Genomic DNA, 6,009 nt, shown 5'->3' on the forward strand with positions numbered 1-6,009 from the left:
CAGAGAAAAAGTTTTCAACATTTGTGTATCAAAGGACACTATCAAGAGAAGGAAATAAAAACTCACAAAATGGGAGAAAACTATACAAGGATTAATATCTAGAACATATGAAATAGAAAACAATGTTTAAAAAAAATTTTCAGCATGATATGATGAGACACCTGGAAATTCATTTTTAAATAATCAATTAATTTGTAGAGTATTTATTGCACACGGCTTGTTATTCAAAGTTAGCCAACCCATAAAAATACCTTCAAAACCTGTTTTCAATTAAAAAAAAAATCCATGGTCCTTTAAAATAATAATAATAATAAAATAAAAGCCTCTCCTAAAGTGCTTGTCATAATGAAAGTGTATTCAAAGTGACTAGTCTGACCATCCCATAGCTATAAACAAATATTATGTGAAGAATTACAGAATGCCCAGTATTTGACAGATGGCTTTCCTCCAATTATGAGGGACCTAAATCATATATTTTCATTGGAAACTGAGAGTACTTATTAGTTTATTTCAAAAGTACTATAACTTTCATCAAGGCCACAGGCTTACATGGGTGGAACAGATCTAGTCCAACTAGATTTTGAACATAAACAAATTAGGTTTATAAATATGTGATCCTATTTGTATTTACAAGTTAATGTATCCTTTGAGCATCATCTAATGAGCCCATTTCCCCCACCTGTGTTGGCTTACTTAAAAATTTAAAAAGTGAGCCCAGATGTCCATCAACTGATAAATGGATAAAGAAGAGGTGGTATACAAATACAATGGAGTATTACCTAGCCATCAAAAAGAATGAAATCTTGGGGCGCCTGGGTGGCTCAGTGGTTAAGCCGCTGCCTTCGGCTCAGGTCATGATCTCAGGGTCCTGGGATCGAGTCCCGCATCGGGCTCTCTGCTCGGCAGGGAGCCTGCTTCCCTCTCTCTCTCTCTCTGCCTGCCTCTCCATCTACTTGTGATTTCTCTCTGTCAAATAAATAAATAAAATCTTTAAAAAAAAAAAGAATGAAATCTTGTCATTTGCAACCACTTGAATTGAACTAGAGGGTGTTATGCTAAGTGAAATAAGTCAGTCAGAAAAAGACAAATACCATATGATTTCATTTATATGTGGAATTTAAGAAACAAAACAGATGAACCCAGGAGAAGGGAAGGAAAAATAAAATAAGAGAAAAACAGAGAGGGGGGAAATCACAAGATATTCTTAACTATAGGAAACAAACAGGGTTGCTGGGGAGGAGGTGGGGGAGAGATGGGGTAACTGGGTGATGGGCATTAAAGAGGGCACTTGGAATAATGAGCACTAGGCATTGTATGCAACTGATCAATCACTAAATTCTATCCCTGAAACTAATAATACAGTGCATGTTAATTAAATTGAAATTAAATTTAAAATTTTTTAAAAAGCGATTAAAAGCCTGATCACAAAATGCAACAAGCATAGAATACCATAAGTCCATCATAAAGATATAAGGTTTTCTCCACATCCTCTCCAACACTTGTTGTTGACTGTCTTGTTAATTTTGCCATTCTAACCGGTGTAAGGTGGTATCTCAACGTGGTTTTGATCTCTTGCACTGTTGATGGGATGGCAAGTTGGTGCAGCCACTTTGGAAAACAGTGTGGAGATTCCTCAAAAAATGAAAAATAGAGCTACCCTATGACCCTGCAATTGCTCTACTGGGTATTTACCCCAAAGATACAGATGTAGTGAAAAGAAGGGCCATATGTACCCCAACGTTCATAGCAGCAATGGCCACAATCACCAAACTATGGAAAGACCCAAGATGCCCTTCAACAGATGAATGGATAAAGAAGATATGGTCCATATAGATACCATGGAATATCACAACTCTATCAGAAAGGATGAATACCCAACTTTTGTATCAACATGGATGAGACTGGAGGAGATTATGCTGAGTGAAATAAGTCAAGCAGAGAGAATCAATTATCATATGGTTTCGCTTACTTATGGAGCATAAGGAATAACATGGAGGACATTAGGAGAAGGAAAGGAAACGTGAATTGGGGAAATCGGAGGGGGAGACGAACCACGAGAGACTATGGACTCTGAGAAACAAACTTTTAAGGTTTTGGAGGGGAAGGGATGAAGGGATAGGTGAGCCTGATGGTAGGTATTAAGGAGGGCATGTACTGCATGGAGTACTGGGTGTGGTGCATAAACAATGAATCTTGGAATACTGAAAAAATAAATTTAAAAAAGATATAAGGTTTTTACATGAATATGTGTTACCAGCATATTCTACCTGGGATTGTGAAATCCTATTGATCTTTCCTTGTCGTGTGTGTGTGTGTATGTGTGTGTGCGTGCACCCACGTGTGTGTGTTTATTTTCCTGTATCTAGAGATAATAATTTTAATTTCAAATAAAAAAAATATTCAGATAGCTGGCAACAACTCACCGATCACCAAAGGAAGTCAAAAGAAAATAAGAAATTGGTAGAAAGTGATAGAGTCTGATTACCTACCACTATAAGAACTTTAATCCCATGCTAAGACCTAAGAGACAATACCAGGTGTCCATAGGTTTTCCTAATCCTTATCAGGATCTCAAGAGAGCAGAAGTTCCTACTAAGTTTAGGATTCCAGTCCCCTGCAATAATGAATGGAAAAGTCCATGTAAACTTTATAACATGATTGTACAACCCTAAAGTGGTTTCTTTCTTTTGTGAACAATTTTCTGTGCATCTATCACGATACCATAGATGGATGTACAAGGCACTACAGAAATCAATCTAACTGTTGTACATTTTTTAATGCTTGAAGATTAAATAGAAATAAAAGGGGTAATTTGGAAAAATAATAGTTTACACAGTAAGTGTTAAGCCAAGACAATCTCTAGCTAATGAGTTTATAGGTCAAATTTATTTTTTAAAAAAGATTTTATTTATTTGACAGAAAGAGAGTGAGAGAGAGCACCGCATGCATAAGCAAGGGGGAGGGGCAGAGGGACAGGGAGAAGCAGGCTCCCCGCTGAACAGAGACCCCAAAGCAGGGCTTGTTCCCAGGACCCTGGGATCATGACCTGAGCCAAAGGTAGAGGCTTAATAGACTAAGACACCCAGATGCCCCCAATTTTATTTTTTAACTATATTTTCTATAATAAACGTAACATACATTTAAATAAGATGACATTAAAAACCAAATATTTAAGTAAGCATAAAAATAGTTGTAGAGGAGGGAAGAAGAAAAGGTAAATTCAAATTTTAAAACAAGCAAGGAGTAGAAGAATACTGAGAACATTAAGAGAAAGGAGATAAGGGGAAGGCGGTGCAGAGGGTGAAAGTATTGACAAAGCTAATCTTTTGCCAGCTTTTGGGGAAAGGGGTAGAGCCTTGACTCAAGAACTGAGTGTTAAGCCAAGTGCTATAAAAGCTACCTGGAGCCAGGAAGAGAGAGTATTCTGAAACCCAGGATAGGGACACACACAAATGCAGTAAGCAACTGCAGCAGTAGTCCCTAGAAAAAGGCTGGAGAGACCAGGTTCAGGATGCTGGGCCTGTTTTGATCCCACCTGCTGCTGAGCCAACTCTTTAGAAGAAAGCACCGCCTAGTGGGTAAACAATGTAAAGGTGAAGTTACGTGACATGGAATGCCTCGATATGATGATTATGGGTGAGAAACACTGTAAGAGGTTTTCCGACAGCCAGGAAGAGCAGCTATGAGTGAAAGAGCTCCTGCCCCTGCTGGTCTACCCCTCCTGTTGGCTGCTGCCCACCAATGTGAACGACAGCCTGCAGGGCCTGACTCAAACTGGCTGCCTGTGTTCAACCCCATGCCACACATGCAGATGGAAGTAGTAATCTATCAAAATAGTGTCAGGAGAGTCAAAAGTATCACTGTGCAAGCTTTAGCACAATCCTAGGATTAGTCAGTGGCTAAAGAACCTTGGTAATACTGTGGTAGGTCACACTGCCCCACTATAAGTAAGCTGTTTAGATATTAGGACACTTGTTGATTCTGTTGCAAGTTTAATTATCTAGAAGCAACTCAACTTTTGGACCATACAAAAGTTTATAATTTTCCTGATTCTCCTTGACATGAATTTTTTTCATACCTCCCACTTGTTTTTTTAAACCTAATAGAAAATCTTGTCACCCTCTATCAGCCAACATGCAGAAACCTTAAAAATGATGTAAAAAACATTCCTAATTTTCCACCAGAATTCAAGACAACACTCACAAGCAGTCATCTTTGATGGAGGCACTACTTTCCCAACAAAAGGAGAAGGAAGTTATCAATATAATTATGTTGTTTAAAAAAAAAAAAGGCTGTAACAAAAATTTTTTCCTCAAAATATGCACAATATAGAGTAATTGTATATTCTCCATGATGCATTTATCAATGTTCAAGTCAGTCATGACTGATTACTAGAACATAAGAAATCATTATTAGTGTTCACATTCTTCATTTGTTCTGTAATAGTATATAGTTTCTCTATAATATGCTTTCTCTCAAAAATCAACCCTTTTAATACTAAAGAATCTGTTTTTTTAATTAATGCTATCATTGCACCAATTGCATTTTAACCTTATTAACTTCATAGTGATTATAAAATGCTTAATTATTTAACCAACATAATTCATTTTATATATACCTAACACCAGATACATATAAAAGTAATAAAAATTTTCACTGATCTTGCCAAAGTAGACCATGTTAACATTAAACTACAAAACCTGCAGTTTTCTACTTGAGCCCAAGTGGCTCTTCTGCCTTACCGAAATTATGTTTGAAAACAATCAGGTTGGGCGCCTGGGTGGCTCAGTGGGTTAAGCCGCTGCCTTCCGCTTGGGTCATGATCTCAGGGTCCTGGGATTGAGTCCCTCATGGGGCTCTCTGCTCGGGTGGGGAGCCTGTTTCCTCCTCTCTCTCTCTCTCTCTGCCTGCCTCTCTGCCTACTTGTGATCTCTCTCTGTCAAATAAATAAAAATAAAAAATCTTAAAAAAAAAAAAAAGAAAACAATCGGGTTTATTACCAAATACATTTGGATTTGGGGGTTCAAATAAAAATTATTTTTCAAGTTAGAGTACTTTCATGTTTCTAGGAGATTCAAGTATTTTTTTTTAAAGATTTTATTTATTTATTTGTAAGAGAGAGAGAGTGAGAGCGAGCACAGGCAGACAGAGTGGAAGGCAGAGTCAGAGGGAGAAGCAGGCTCCCTGCGGAGCAAGGAGCCCAATGTGGGACTCGATCCCAGGACGCTGGGATCATGACCTGAGCCGAAGGCAGCTGCTTAACTAACTGAGCCACCCAGGCGTCCCTCAAGTAAGTATTTTTAAGTGACATAAATGGATAGTCCAGTAGATAACTGAGTAAGAAACTTAATGTTTTCCCTCTTAGAAAAGAGCTAGATTGGTAAAGGAACATATTTGTTCAACTGAGGTCATCCCACGATGACTGAGGTCCTTCACTGTCATGCAATGACTCAGTTACCCTCATCTTCCATACACACCACTACGCCTAGCCTACCTTTCCCCCCATTATTAAAGATGGAAAACATAACCCCCCCACCTCCCTGTGTGAGGTATAAGCCATACTCTTCTTATTCCTAAAAGAGTATGTGTCTAGGTGTAACAGTTTTTGCCGTGCAAGGAATACTCAGCTTTAGTGTTTGTTTTGTTTTGAAGAACGCTCCACACCCACCACATGGCTGAAACTCACCACCCTGAGATCGAGAGTCGCCCAGCCGGGAGCCCCTCTTCCTCAGTTTTCACAAACCGATATAAATCCAGTTCTGTCACTGGATCGGGAATCTAGCATCAGACACTATTCTAACAGAGTTCCTCCGTTACGCTGTGCTTGAAACCCGGGTGTCAGCACCAAAGCATTCAGTCCCCACAGTTTTCGGTGGCTTCCCCCCAAGACACCCACCACCCGAGTCTGAGCGGTCCCCTCAGTTCAGGCGCTTGCCTCCCTCCCTGGAGGCCAGCAGAACTGTTTCAAGGGTTCCTCTCCGCATAAGGAATGTTCCCGGTCCCCACAGG

Source organism: Mustela nivalis, assembly GCF_964662115.1.
Source record: "Mustela nivalis genome assembly, chromosome: 13".
Lineage (NCBI taxonomy): Eukaryota > Metazoa > Chordata > Mammalia > Carnivora > Mustelidae > Mustela > Mustela nivalis.